The sequence below is a fragment of the Pinus tabuliformis genome, chromosome 3_1 (genome assembly GCF_031772625.1).
Source record: "Pinus tabuliformis cultivar Carrire ecotype Pingquan chromosome 3_1, CPIR1, whole genome shotgun sequence".
NCBI classification, from domain to species: Eukaryota; Viridiplantae; Streptophyta; class Pinopsida; order Pinales; family Pinaceae; genus Pinus; species Pinus tabuliformis.
In genome coordinates, this window is record NC_142301.1 from 57548395 (window position 1) to 57564552 (window position 16158).

At 37.1% G+C, this 16158-nt stretch overlaps 2 long non-coding RNA genes across 2 annotated transcripts in view; both read right to left on the reverse strand.

The window, feature by feature from the left end:
* LOC149185751 (uncharacterized) overlaps positions 1 to 16158 on the reverse strand; it is a 238555-nt gene that overhangs the window by 120440 nt on the left and 101957 nt on the right. The window lies entirely within an intron of this gene.
* LOC149185754 (uncharacterized) overlaps positions 3855 to 16158 on the reverse strand; it is a 63695-nt gene continuing 51391 nt past the window's right edge. Inside the window, exon 3 of the long non-coding RNA XR_016255647.1 lies at positions 3855 to 4003. This is a non-coding gene — a long non-coding RNA (uncharacterized LOC149185754). The remainder of the gene's footprint in view (positions 4004 to 16158) is intronic.

A 16158-nucleotide genomic window follows, 5' to 3' on the forward strand; every position in this document is an offset into this window, starting at 1 on the left:
GCTTCCATGCGATCCTTCGAGGCTATATAATTCGAGCTACCATCAAGAGCATACTCGAGTCTTAAACCACTGAATGCCATAGGTGAAATAAAGATGTGATAAGAACTCGATTTCTATATTCACGAATCACAAACTTCAAACTTCTCCCTTCTTTTATATTGTTCTTCATTGATCACCTTTACTCTGATACCATGTAGAAATTCCCATTGTAGATCATTTGATAATGCAATATACTAAAGAAAAATACTTGATCCACTTCTACAACCCTTTTGCGAAAGCTTAATCAATTTGAGCACGATCAATGAGAACACATGTATAACTAAAAATGACAAGAAATCACAAACACAGAAGAAATATCATGGGGAAAGCCTCAGCCTAAAATCCCAACTCTGTATTATCATACAAGTGGAAATATAGTCTGGATTACAAAAAGAATCAGCTCACAATCTATCCTGCTCTCTCTTCAATCCCTCTGTTGTTCATAGACAGTCAAAGGCCTCTCTCAAACCTTCTCCTCTACCATCCAAGCCTCTTATTTCTTTGCATAATTTTCCTTGGGGTCCAGTGCAGCCACTTGTGTGAATTGGCCTCTCCACACACTCACTAACTTAAGATATAACTGCGCAATCTTGAAGGAGATAAATCCTTCTCCATGGATGAGTTTCTTTTATAGGAAAAAAATTCATCCAACTAATAGTACATTGTCCCTCATCTAATCTAAATTGGGTCTCTGTCTAAACTGACATGCAGCTATATGCGATCATGCATTAACTAACTAAACTCACATTAATTTAAACAAACTGTTTAAATCAATCTAACTGGACTTGACTCAATTAACTGAGCCAACTAATTAAAACTCAAATTAGAACTCATCCATATCTCTTTAACTGATGGATAAATTCCTCAATTAATAAAGAAACTATTGCATGTCCTCACATAGACTTCATGTTTGATTTTTCACAACTAGTTAACTCATGGTGAATTAATTAATTTATTTTCAAATAACTGTTAAGTTCATATTTGAATTTTACTTCCTATTTTAGTCTAGGGACTGACTAAAATTTGAATCTATCCTTAACTGCTAAAAACAGAATGTTATTTTTAGCACTTCCATTTTTCATTCCTTGTTGCTCAATCCAGTACTCATACCCAAACTGCTATTTATAACAGTGCTAGTTTTTGCATTTCTATTTTTATCATTTCTTGTTGCAATTTTCAACACCAAATAACTATCCCCTAAGGCAGCGAATACATGGGTATCTCATACTCGTATCTGATACTCACAATCTACTCAGTGCATGCTACCCTTCCCCCTCTTGCTAACCATTACCACTCAGTCTGCCATCGGCCCTCTTGATAATGTGCCAGTACAATGTCTCATTGAACACATACTGGAAAGTTCCCTCAATGGGTATCCTCTGCTGATGCATCATCCTAATATGCCCTGTGGAATGTGTGACACATGCCTCCGTCAAACTGTAGGCTCATTGATGAATGATATGCCACCTGTGCATATGATCACATCATCCCCCAACCTGTGGTTATCAACTCATGCACCAACCCAATACCCCCACTGAAAGTCTCTCCCCTACATTGAGTGTCATCCCAATATCTAAGGTGAGGTAAGGTATGGGAAAGCATAAATGCTGTCCAAGATTATCTGTTTATCTAACACTGACTATGTGTTCATATATAATTAGTTTGGAGCTAAATCTTCTATTCAATCTCGAATAGGCATGGCCATGGATGGTTATTTTATTACTAACACTTTTTGGCTATGTAAGATTGATGTGCATCACACTCATATTTACATATTAGCAAACTACTTGATATTTAAAAGTAGCTACAACATTAAGAAACAAATGTCCAATCTTTTCTTCAACAAAAAAGATGAGAACACATTTGAAATTTGCTTCTTTAATTGATGACTCTCAATTGTTAACTAAGGAAGCCTCGACATTAAGGTGTTAGAAAGTAAAAATAACTTTGTTGCTAAGTTTAAGCATGGAAGGAATTTTCATTAGAAAAGATTAAGATATCAATTAGTAATTTTGTCATACTTAATATTAAGTATACTTCCATTATTGAAGATTATTCCATCATGTTACATGATTTAGAGTATTAATGAGTGAACTAGGGAGAAAGGGCTATTTATTAATGATAAGAATGATTGATTCATGTCTAATGTGAGAAACTTGGAGAAACCTTAGCCACAAGCCATGTAGCAATTACCCTAGTCATATGCTAAATTCCATGTAAGTGAATACATAGGATATTATTTTTCTTTAATATATATTTAAGTATGATTATAAATTATAGGGATAGGGTCATAAAAAATTAAAACATTTCAACAAATTCCACCGTTGTCTTAACTTTGAGGCTATAAGGGGTGCTTTAGAATCAAGGAACCAAGGAGGTCCATTATCCTATCAAGTTGAAGTAGATCGTAAGGGATCTAACTCATTAGATTTGCAACAATAAAATCCATGACCTTACATTGTCAAACAACTCTAGAAAACACTAACTCTTGACTTACCCAAACCTAATAGATATAGATCAATTTTTTCTTGTTCTTAAATCTAGGGCAGTGATTTGTAGATTTAATGGGTTCTAGAGTAGGTTCAATATTCTGCATGAGTGGGTCTTCAAAACCTCTACCATCAACTAGGATATATGCATATGTTCAAAATCAATTTTGGTTGTTCACTTTGTTAGTCTAGAAGAGTAGTGAAAGAAGGGCTCTAGTTTTGGGGAAGAGTAGAGCTTTTCATCACCCCTTGGTTCCTAGATTTTGATTCCAAAACAATTTTTGTCTCAAAGAAGGCAACATGGGTGAGGCTGCGAAATATTTCCTTTCCTTTCTTGCATGAGGTGGCCCTTGAGGATATTGGAAATAGTTTGAGGTCATTTAAAAAGATGGATGTTGAAAGAATGAGGAAGGGATTATTTACTATTGCTTGAATTTGTGTAGAAATTTACCTAAGCAAAGGAGTAGGTGACACATAAAACCTTTAAGTGGACTGAAATTCTAGATTAAGAAAATGTGACATTGAGATGTTGTTCATGCTACCAAATGGGACACTTGTATGACAGGTGCCCCTAAGGAAAAAAACACCCAAAAAAGGTTGGGGATGGGGGGAATGCAACTCACAAGCACAACACTACAAAATTAGAAGCAATCCATAAACAAGAAAAGAAAAAGATATGGCACACAAAGAGGAGCATTCATGTTTCAAAAAGTTTAGATTTAGACAAACGACCTGTACTAGAGATAACCATGATCCATTTGGAAATGTTTCCACCTATCCCAACTGATTGATGATCAAAACAAAAAGAAAGAAAGAAAATGTTTGTTTTATGTTTACAATTTTTCTTATATAATTATAAGCATAAAAGTTGCTTTTGTTGAACGCTAATAGCATCTACGAAATAAAATTGTGTTAGTTTTTTTAAGAAATTGAAATAAAATCACAGGAGAAAAATATGATATAAAATAACTTTATAAATGAATGTTTTAATTAAAATCTATCTACTTTCTACAAAGGAAACTTGGCTTTTAACATCTAAACAATAATATTAAAGAATGTAACATAATCATGGTTTAGTAAAATACTTTATTGAATTATCTATATATATATATATATATATATATATATATATATATAGCTACATTTAATTAGATATTCAATTAAATTAATTAAATCGTTCCAAGTATCACCGCCAAAACATTAAAATGTATTCCCGGTACGATGACCAAAACATTAAAACACGATAACCAGGCCAGTAGTTTACTAATGTATAAATCATAATTACGATATACTAGCATCCCACTCAAATATGAATGTGATGCACATGGCTAAGGTTGCCATAATAACATAACCATCCATGGCCATGCCTGTTCCGTGATTGAATAGACGATTTGGCTCCAAACTAATTACATATGAACACATAGTCAGTCTCAGATAAACAGATAATCTTCGACTGCATTTATTCTTTCCCATACCTACTAGGCAATTGTAATGTAATTAACCAAAAAAAAGAAATTCATGACGTCTTTCTGCATATAATAAAATGCTAATCATTAAACAGTGCACAGAGGAAAAGAAACGCCACTTAGTATAAGTTGGTGTACTTAAGTTTCCATTACATGGTGCTATAAGTTGCTCTACTAGAAGTTGAATGGTTAAGAATGATTACGACTATCTTTTTGCAGGACGGTTGCTAAAATGCATAAACGATGAATTGGGTTGTACAAAGAACTTGACTGCTGAGCTATATGGTTATGGTGTATGACAACTTTGATTTTATTCAATAATACAAGTTTAAGTACAAAACGATTGATTTGTGGGATATGTCCGTACAGCTATAGTGACAGGCATGGCATCAAAGACAAGTACAATGGGGATTAAAATTAGAATCACTGGGTGACAATGCATATGGTAAGCGAACGAAACTACAGAGATCTTGTTGCAGTAGTGGGGGTCGATGGTCTCGACTACAGTGGATGGAAAGTGTTAAAGTATTAATTTCCACTGCAGCGTATTATCTCAGAAAACTGCCTCTTTTTTCCATGCGATGCGATCTAATCGCAGATCGCAAATCGCATCCATGCTCGCTGCCTTCGTCTGTTCTCTTGAACTCTTTCGACACGATGTTGCGATGCGATCTTATCGCTATCGAAAATCGCATTCGTGCCCTGTTGTCTTTTGTTACGCCCTGTGTTTTCAGCCGATTGGGATTCTGCAATGCGATCCGATCGCAAATCACAAATCACACAATGTACAGGCTTGCAGCAACTTAGGTGACGTGAACTATAATTTTCATTGACCGTTGGCTTTGTCAGTGAAACAATAAATGAATTTATTATTGTTGGTAAGTTGTGGTAAAGATTTAATTTTATAGTTTTTTATTTCACGGGAGTTTTGTTTTTAGGGAATAATTCAAACAATATGTAATGTTTTTTGTTGTTGTTTTCTGTATGTAATGAAAGTAAAAAATATGCACAACATTACGAAGTAAAAAAAAAAGGGAGAACATAGCAGCGTGAATGTAAGAGAGAATTTTACACACAGCAGTGTAAGTTTTTTTTGTAGAGGATATCTTGGCTCATCTTTCATTCAAGCGATGAAATGTAAAAACGCAGTAGCATAAATGAGAAGGAAAATTACACAACAGTGTTGATTTTATTTTGTGAGAGACAGAGTGAATTTTTTTACTGCTCTGAGGAGTTCTTGGTGAAATCCCTCTGATAGAGGAAGAATCTTTTGTAACTGCAATCTTTTGTTAATGAATACAAAGTTTATGTGTGCATGAGTAAAAGCCCATGTTCCCAGAAAACAATTTTAGTTTCCACTGTGTTAAAACAGAGCATTTTTCTCTGTTATGTTCAAGCTATTTTGTTTTGGAATTAAACAAAAAATTCCCAACATGGTATCAGAGCATGTCCAGGATCTTTGAAGGTGTCAAAGAAGCTGAAGGAAGGATTTCTTGCTGCAGCAGCTTCTCTAGCAGAGTGAAGACTCAGTCAAAAATCCAAGGTATTTCTCAAGCTAGTTTTCTGTGTTGCTGTTGAAGACAGTCAATTATTTTAATACACAGTCAAGTATTTTAAAGAGTGCAAGAATGGATGGAGCCAGCACTAGCATGGTTATCTTTAATACTCAGCTCCCACAATTTAATGGGAAAAACTATGACTATTGGGCAATAACCATGAAAGCTTTGATTGCTTCCCTAGACTTATGGGAATTTGTTGAGGATGGATTTGAAGAACCAGCAGATGAAAATGAGTTTAACAGTTTAACTCAGGCAGAGAAAGATCTATTGAAGAGCTATAAGAAGAAGGATTCTAAAGCCCTCTGTTTTTTGTATCAAGTAGTGCATGAGAGTGTGTTTCGAAGGATAACAGTAGCCAAGACATCCAAAGAAGCATGGAAAACTCTCAAGACAGCCTATCAAGGCATGGAGAAAGTGAAGACAGCAAAACTACAATTGCTGAGGAGAGATTTTGAGAATCTATGCATGAAGGAGTTAGATAATATTGAATCATTCTTCACACATGTGATTGGTCTGGTCACACAGATAAGGTTTCATGGAGAGATTCTTGAAGAAAGGAGGATTTTGGAGAAACTATTGAGGATCCTACCCTCAAGGTTCGATGTGATTGTCACCACCATAGAAGAGACAAAGGATCTCACAAACTTCTCAGTTGATGAACTACACGCATCACTGATAACACATGAGCAGAGATTGAGTAGAAAGGAAAGCTCATCTCTAGAACATGCCTTTAAGACCCAGATGTTCTCTGGAAGAGGAAGAGGTCAAGGCAGAGGAAACAAGAGAGGAAGAGGCAAAAGCCAAAACAAAGGTGGAAGAAACAGTCCAGCAAATGCTCAAGGAAGAGGCAGCAATCCAAATCAGAACCAAGGCCAAGGCAGCAACCAACAAAGTGGACAACATCATGCTCAAGGATAAAGGTATGATAAACCCAATGTCCGATGTCATTATTGTAAAAAATATTGGCATTGTGAAAATGAATGTAGGAAGAAACAACATGATATGAGTAATAGAACTAGTGCAAATTTCACTAGAGAAAATATCAGTCAAAATAGTTTGTTTTTACCTTGTAATATGGTTGAAGAAAAGAGTGAAGATGTATGGTTTCTGGACTCCGGTTGCGGTAACCATATGGCAGGAAACATAGCCCTGTTTTCTATGTTAGATCAGAATGTGAAGTCACAAGTCACACTAGGGACAGATAACAAAGTTTCTATTATGGGAAAAGGAGAAGTAAATGTCTTAACAAATAAAGGTGAAAAGAAAACCATAACAGATGTTTATTATGTATTTGGAATGTGTTGTGCTCTACAACAACCCCCCATTTCATATCAAGTTTATTCTAAAAACTATAATATGAAATGGGCCCCTTTTTATTTTAATTGGTATCAACTTAGTATTATTCAAAAAGATCCAAAAAACAAAATAAAAACATTACAAAACCTTTCTGATAAACCAATTAATTGGTCTTATAATACATAAATGAGTAATCTTTTATCATTGCGATAAAGCAATCGCCAGATTGCATGTCGCAATGACAAAGGAGGCATAACTTAAAGACCCATTGGTTTTCTCCGACGCGACAACACGCAAAAGGCTATCGGATATCGGCAATAACAAGTTATCATAACAAAAGTCCCTTTCGCTCCGATGCGATGCGATATCGCTATCGGCGATCGGAGATGTACAATGCATACTTTTCAAAGTTCTCAGTTAATACTCCCGATGCGAATTGGCGATATCGTTATCGGCAATCGGGGATTCCAAAAGGAACCAATATAACGATTTAAGTTTTCCCCTGACGGCCGATTGCGATAAAGCCAAAAGCGTGAATTTCAAAAAATTGATAAAGCAGGGATATTACGATTAATTCGTATTAAAGGCCTTATCTTCCCAACAGCAATTCACCTGCGCTCAACCGCCAAAACATCCAAGGCAAGGTTAAACGAATCATTCGGCCAATAAACGATATGATGGGCATTTAAAGGATTGACAGGTTTTAACGGCCATTTAATGAAATAGTAAGTCTAAAAAATCTTTTCACAGATTGTATCTGCGGCCACTTTAAGTTAATCCTTCATCATGCATTGATTAATATGTCTCGCTCATATTTGGTTTGCACTACCAATTCTCTGTATTACATTCATTTTCACTCCTGTGCAGAGCTCTTCCGAAGCAGTGGATTCAAGCAGAATGGGGAAGAAGTCTAAGGAAACTACAATAGCCTCCGTTTCGCCAGGTACAGGACAACTCATCGCTGATCCAGGAACTAAAATAAAAGGATTGATATCTGACACTACATGTCTAGGACTCAGCAAAACCACTTAGCAAAGTACCTATAATTTGATTGAAGCCGAAGAACCAGAGGTGACAGCAGTACAAGCCACAGTAGATACGACCCGAAATCTGATGCTACTCTAAAGGATTTAGCCGACTCTTTCCTTCATCGGATAGCCGCCCGGGAACAAATTCTACCATATACGGATGTAGTGAGGTGGGCAATTGAGGAAATCCCAATCACAGACAGAACCTTTTGCACTAGAGATGGGAGAATCTTCGGTTCATTTCAACCTAATGATTTGAGGAAAATGTATCATTTTCCTGTACCAGAGAAGAAGTACAACAAGGCATTCCTGGAGAAATTCAGAGAAGAGAACGAAATTGAATCCAAACCCATTCGGGATTGGAGGAAAAATCCAGCAAAACACAAGCATGAGTCTTCAGGTAAGTACTCTGTTGACTCTCTATGTTCTCCTTATTGTTATTCTGGGATAATGATGTGTAGATTATGGGGGTTACACGATTTCGCAAATTTCACTATAGAAATGGTTCCTTTAATGGAGGCGACATGTAATAGTGAAATAATGGACTGGGCAACTGTACTGTCAGATAAGCTAGCAACCGCAGTTTTTTATTTTAGAAGCAAAACCCGCATCACTGAAAGGTTTATTCCCCCATTCTACTACAGTGCTTATATCTTGGACACCCTGTGTTTTAATTCTGAATTTCCCGTGCTTGGATGGAGGTGGACTCCACAAGACCCCATGCCCATTCATATATACCATCAGAAGTTGTGGAAAACTTACTATAAGCACCATTTATATCAAGTTTGCAATGGCTTTATGTTACCCATTCACTACTCTATTTTTGATAAACCCGCTCCTAAGATTTCCTACCAAGCAGGGGTTGATTTGACATCCATAGGAAGACGGTTCGGAGAGGAAAAATTTACTTATATAAGAATTTTCGGCAGCCAAGCCAAACCTCATGTCCTCCCTTTGTACATACTTGATAAACTGTTGGCTAGGGAAATAGCCTATCAGATTATGTCCAAAGGAGTTACACAAACTCTAAAGAAAAATAAGAAGCAGGTTTGGCCCTCTTTTCCTTTAAGATGCGATGTCTACGCTCTGCATGAATTTAAACATGCAGAGAAAGAAGCTGAAAAAATGAAGGCATTAAGTCTAGCAACTCTTCCTAATAGGCAATTTGATCCAAACAAAGTCGCCTATAATGCACTTGAACAGGAAAAATTGACAAAGTTTGATCATAAAGAAGATAAGTTCGATGACCTGTTCTCCTCAGCTGAGTCAATGTCCCAAGTTAAATCGCTGGCTAGAATGGAATATAAAGATGACGGGTTAGTTGAATTCAACAGAGTTAGAGAATAGAGGTTGCAAACTCTGCCTCTAGATCTGTTAGCAACAACCCCAACGACAGAATCAAGCGAGCCTGAGCAGCGACTCATTAAGGAACCTCCTGTTACATCAAAAGAACAGGAGGAAGTGCATATGAAAAAACAAGAGGAAACCCAGACGAAAGAGCAGGACCAGAGCACCATAGAGGTGAATGTAGATGCCCAGATTGACTCGAAATTGCTTCAGGAATGGCAGCAATTCTACTCAATCATCAGCAATCTTGAGTGCTCGAAGGAAGCCGAAACATCAAAAGCAGCTGACACACAGGAGACAACTTCAAAACAAGTTCCAAGGGGAACCAGTGGCCTACCCAGTTCTAAAGAAGTAGAGATAATCCCTAAGGACCCCTCCGATCAAATTATTTTGCAAGTAGAAGAAATTCCTCCCTTAGATGTATTTTACAGCCCAAGACATAAGGCTGTGGTAAAACGACAGCGGAAAAGGAGAAGGACTGAATAACCTTCCCTATTCCATGAACAAACAGTGACGGGCAACGTGGTTTGGAAAGAGGAATTTGACCCCTCTAATGACCTAACAAAACTATCCCAATATGCTGGAGCCTATTCGGCAGCGACAATAGACAAGGCATCAGAGGTGAGTAATTTATTAAAAGCAAAAGACCAGGAGATCTTTTCACTACAAGCACAACTATCGGAGGCACAGCAGAAGGCAGAGCAAGCAGAACGACAATTGTTTACACAACAACAAATAAATAATCAATTGACTAAAAAATTGCAGGAAGAGAAACAGAGGATTGATTACAGTGCAGTTCAAAAGCAGAAAGAGCTGTCTGAGGCATTGGCACAACTAAAAGCAGCGAATAAACAAATGCTGAAGTTGAAAGATGAGAAAATTGCTCAGCTATCAGCCCAGCTAGAGAAAACAAAGAATCTTCCACAGCTAGCTGAATTCAGAGCAGAGGCATTACAGATAAACAAGGCATTGATAACACAGATAAAGCTTTTATGTCAACAAATCGCAGGCGGAACATTTATGCGATTTGACGACATCAATAAGTGAAAAATCGGAAAAAGCTAGAACAGACTTGGATCAAGCTGATGAAACACTAACTAATTTTCTTGAGTGGCAAGACAGCGATCAGGGACAGGCAGCTAATTTACCAAAAATCCTGGAATCACATAAGGAGATATTATTTACGGAATGGCAGTCCCAGTTAATGAAAGCAGAGAGAGCAATTTCAAGATGCAAATTAACCACAAGTAATTTGGTTGAATTGGTTAATAATACTCTCTACTTGTCTAACATGATTTCTCAATGTACTCTAGGTAAATTGACAGCGGCTAAAACATTGGAGTAGTCATGTTATCCGGAACTAGAGAAAAATGGGAGATTAATCACAGGAATTAACAGTTTGACATGGGACACCTATTGGTTCTTCTTAGTCAAACCATACAGCCAGAGAGCCGCCCTCAAATGCCTCACAGATGCAATCGGGTATATTATTCCTGATATACAGGATGCCACCTATGTTGCCCAACTCAATTCTCGTCTCAACAGACCACCAGAAGTGGAGCCAATGCTTGCGATATGTAGCTCAGGTTTAAAGGCAAACAGCCTAAGTGATGATTCATGCCCCCGACTGCCAGATTGCCGTGAAGGAGATATTCAGAATCAAATGATACCAATTAAGTAGGATTTTAGTTTCATAGGTAGTTAGCTTAATTAAGTATTTATAGACCCTTTCATGTATTTAGAAAGGGTCGTAAGTTTTGTATATGACTTAAAACCTGAAGTTGCACTACTGTACTTCAGGCATATTCTTTTATAAAACTGGGCCAATCATTTTGATTTTGACAAAGAAGCTTTTATGCAAATGTGCACTACTATCTTTGTTTGAAAGTATTTCTGAGTTGGAAGAAGAATCTCAAATAGCAATTGATATTGGGAGTGATTAGCAGCTCATATGGTACTATTATCTATGTCTGAGTTCATTCTTTTTATATGAATTGTCGTTTGATCGCTTTTGCTATTATCGGATATATGCATGTGTTTTTAACATCATTCTTTATTCCTTCCACTATTGGATGTTTACAGTATGCTTTTCTTTTGATCATATATGTATCGATAATATAAATGATAAGTGTAGCAATATTGTGTTAATCACTTTGTTTAACTATTTAAACAAAGTAATCATTGAATGAATAAATGTCTATGTTTATTAGATAGAGTCATCTATATGCCTGTCAATAGACAAAGATCATCAAGCACTACATTTCAAAGAATAATAGTTCCCAGGATTAGTAGTAGTTCTTTTATTCCTGCTGATAGATTAAGTTATTCACCTATCGATAGATTAGATAATCAATCGTTCATCCACCCCTTTTTATTCATTACTGGGAAACTGGTCCCATTATACCCAGTCGGAGCCACCATTCCAAACGAAGAAGGAGTTGTATTAAGGTCCGGACCGGGTGGTTATCCCCAATGTTGATACAACGATTTTCGGGGCATCAACATTTTTAGCGCTAGAAGGAGGGCCTCTACTATGAATGGCAAGCAAACCCAAATCTACAGACCATTCTAAGAGTAATTCTCCCTCCACATCACCTCGTACTTCCCAATTGCATGCTGGTTCTCCAGTATCCAAACATGAAGAAGAGGAATCAACTACCACTGCTCAAACTCACAATACTCCAGAACAATTAAGTCTTGAATCTCCTGAAGTTCAGTCTCTTATCCATAAACTTCAGAGCTTCTCGATATCACCACAGAAATCTGAGGTATCTCAAAGCAGTGTTACTTCGCAATTCAATTTACCTCACCCTCTCACCAGACTTCAGAGTGGAAAGATCGGTATTGAACCTACTAAGTTCCCTTTACCCAAAAGGAAAAAGGCGAAGAAAAGCATTGAAGGATCTGACAGTGAAGCACTTTCATCCGCATCCTCCATCTCATCTTCCCCAGTGCGAAGTCAACCATCCACTCCCTCATCACACATTGTTGTTCATCAGGGATTAGCAACTTAAACATCCCAACCTGCGCAATCCTCAATATCAGCTCCTTCCCAGACATCTGGAATTTCAACAGTATTATCATCCACTACTGCGGTTACAATGGCAGATCCATGGACGAGGCCTGGTGCAGTCAACATGCATGCACCATTGCATGTATTACCTGATGCTCCTGAGAAATGGCTACCCAAGTTTAATCCAGATGACGGAACACAAGTTGAGGAACATATTAATAACTTCATGTTAGCAGTTAATTTGAAGGGAGTAACAGAGCAAGATGTTGTCGTTAGGATTTTCCCTTATACTTTGCAAGGATCAGCAGGATCCTGGTATTTTTCCTTACCTTCTGGTTCCATTACCAGTTGGACGACTTGCCAAGAACAGTTTCTTACTAAGTATGGTGATGATAGGTCTTTAGCTACATTAATAAATGATCTCTCCAATCTTAGGATAGAGCCTAGGGAACCGATTAAAGAATTTAATGCGCGATTCAATAAACTCTTGAATAAAATCCCAATGGCCTCCAGACCAAGTGAGCAAATCAGAAGCGAGTGGTATATAACTGCACTACCTGCCAATATAGCTATTTTTGTAGACAGGGCTGGAAAACCAACTTTAGCTGAAAACATGAAAGAAGCACTTGCTGTGGAGAAACGTATTAATGCTCTAGAGAAGAAAGCTGCTCTTGAAGATAGAAAAACCAAAAAAGTTTCTTTTAAAGATGATTCAAAGAAGAAAACCCCTAAAGATCCATATGATATGGAGGGTCTACAAAAGGTCCTCAAGACTATGTCAAATGAAATGGTTGAAATCAAAAAACAAGTAGCTGAAACCTCAACCAAAAGGCCCTTTAAGAATTACAAGAAAACTAAATCAAAACCACCGAATGTTATATCTAATGCAGATTCAGATCTTGAAGAAGGAGAAGAAGAAACAGTTTCACCAACTGATGAAGAAGAGGAAGTTGTTGAATGTCATGGAATGTGGGATTTTATATTGCCTAACTTCGATACAGAAAATGAAGAAGAAGCGTTTCCTGTCACTACTAGGAGTAAAAGTACCTCTGAACCTATTCTGACAACTTCAAAGAAAAGGAGTGCAGGTGCTACTACAACAAAGGAAAAGGTGCCCCCAAAGAAGCCACCTGCAACAGTTCCGCAAAACCAACCTTCAACTTCAAATATTCCGTCAACATCTAAGACATTGGTAGTATCCGATTCAATGGATTACAATATTGTTGATGACATGAAAAAGACTAAGGCAAACATTACCATGTTTGAACTTAGTAAATTGAAACATCAGAAAAAATTGCTTCTCAAAGAATTAAATGTTGTTCCTACTTCACCCCTTCCCAGTGCTAAAGCTACAAATGATGCAGGTCAACCACCTTCTGGTATGGTCGAAGCTACAGACGCAGTTCTGATTGGAGATAGATCAAATTCTCATACTCTACCTTTCCTTCTAACCTACGAGATCTACAATAGAAACCTGCACAACTGTTTGATTGACTCAGGGGCATCCTCTAATATAATGCCAGCTTCAGTTTGTTCCAAACTGAACATTGAACCCAAAAGTCTGCTATTCATATTGTGCAATTAGATAGGACTAAAGTCCAGGTTTTAGGAGAAATCAACTCAGTAACCATCAGGCTATCAGCTGATCCTAGAGTAGTTCAAAGAATTGATATCTTAATCGCTGATATACCTGAATTTTATGGTTTGATCTTGAGTAGGGATTGGTCTGAAAAACTCCATGGGTATATTTCTACCGATTGGTCCCATATGTGGCTTCCCTACAAGGGAAAGCCAAATCAAATAAAAATCGATCGGGAGAAACACATGACCCATACAGTTACAGAATTTGAACAAGAAAACCAACCAATAGCATTTAATAACAACATTTTGGGGAATTATTTATCTGATTCATTCTTTGGCAACTTCACTGCCCAACCATCTCCTTTCTCAGTAAACAATTCTACATCTCAGATCGAAAATTATTCACAAACATATAGGTCAAGATGTTTTAATGATACTGAGAAAACTGTAAATAAAATTGTTAATACTTATTTATTTTGGTCACTATATTTCGATGGGTCTAAGTCTAGCGAAGGCTCAGGAGCAGGATGCATTTTGGTTAGCCCTCAGGGAGAAAAAACAATGCTGTCCTGTAGGCTGGAGTTTGAATGCACTAATAATACAGTTGAGTATGAAGCCTTACTCCAAGGACTATATAAAGCGATTGACCTCTAGGTTCAATATTTGAAAGTGTTTGGAGATTCCGAAATTATTATTAAACGGGTAAGGAATACAATTCATTGTCTTTCTAGCCATCTCAAACATTATCAGTCGCTGGTACAGGAACTCACCTCCCACTTTTCGGCATTCAATATTTCTTCCATCCCCAGGTCACAAAATTCAGCAGCCGACTTGCTAGCCAATGTTGCTTCCAAACTCCTACCTTCCGAAGATTATAGCCCAGATAGATTTTCAATAGAATTACTTTTTAGGCCATCGATTCCTGACAATGTCACTAATTGGAGAGTATTCAATCACGATGAAGACATTTTACAATTTTTAACTTCCGAAAAGTCCTATGATGATAAAATCATTGAGGAAAACGAGCATGACCTTCAAATGAGAGGAAAACACGAGGAAAATTCAATCCCAAAGCCTGTGGTGAAGCTTGAGGATCTTTATGATATTAAAGACAGGTTTAAACCTGTGACTAATACAAAGCTCCAAAGTTCCACCTTAAGGTTTGAATTGATAAACCTTGGCACTGAGCAAAATCCTCAAAACATTAATTTAGGATTAGGACTTTCCGTGGAAGAAAAGGAAGCATTCATTAGACTGTTACGGAAAAATAAACATGTTTTGCTTGGAAATATGACGATTTAAAGACATACGATACATCCATCATCTAGCATACCATTCCAATGCTTCCCGAACAGTAACCAATTCAACAGAAGTTGAGAAAAATACATCCGAACTTAGAGATTCAAATAAAATCGGAACTCAATAAACTCTTGAAAGCTAAGATTATTTTTCCCGTTCGGCACTCAAACTGGGTCTCCAATATGGTGCCTGTCAGAAAGAAAAATGGCGACATCAGGATTTGTATAGATTTCAGAAATCTGAATAAGGCAAGCCTAAAAGATAATTTCCCATTACCGACTATGGAGCAGATACTCCAATCAGTGGCAAGCTCTGAGTTGATGTCCTTTTTAGACGGTTTTTCAGGATATAACCAAGTTTTGGTCCATCCTGATGACCGACTCAAAACCACATTCAGAACAAAATGGGGAACTTATGCTTATCAGAAAATGCCTTTCGGACTTATTAATGCAGGAGCCACGTTCCAAAGAGCGATGGATATAGCTTTCAAAGGATTGATTAACAAAACAGTAGTTGTCTACTTAGACGATATTACTGTATTTTCTAAAAAGAAATCCAATCATTTGCATGATTTAAATCAAATCTTTCAACGCTGCAAAAGGTACAGTATTTCACTTAATCCTAAAAAATCCTTCTTCGCTCTTGACCAAGGAAAGCTCTTAGGCTTTATTGCTTCTAAAGATGGCATTTATATTGATCTGGACAGGATTAAAGAAATCTCTGAAATCCCTTTCCCTCACAATAAAAGATCCATGTAGTCATTTCTAGGCCAAATCAATTTTTTCAAAAGATTCGTTCCAGACTTTTCTCAAATCATTTTGCCACTTCAAACTATGATTTAGAAAAATTCAGTCTTTAGATGGGGATCAGCAGAAAAGGAAGCGTTTGATTTAATCAAACAATCAATAATCAATGCCCCCGCTTTAAATACTCCTAATTTTTCTAATCATTTCACATTGTATACTATCGCATCCGATTTGTCTTATGCAGCAGTACTCACACAGATTAACAATCACAACTTAGAAGCACCCATTTCATTCT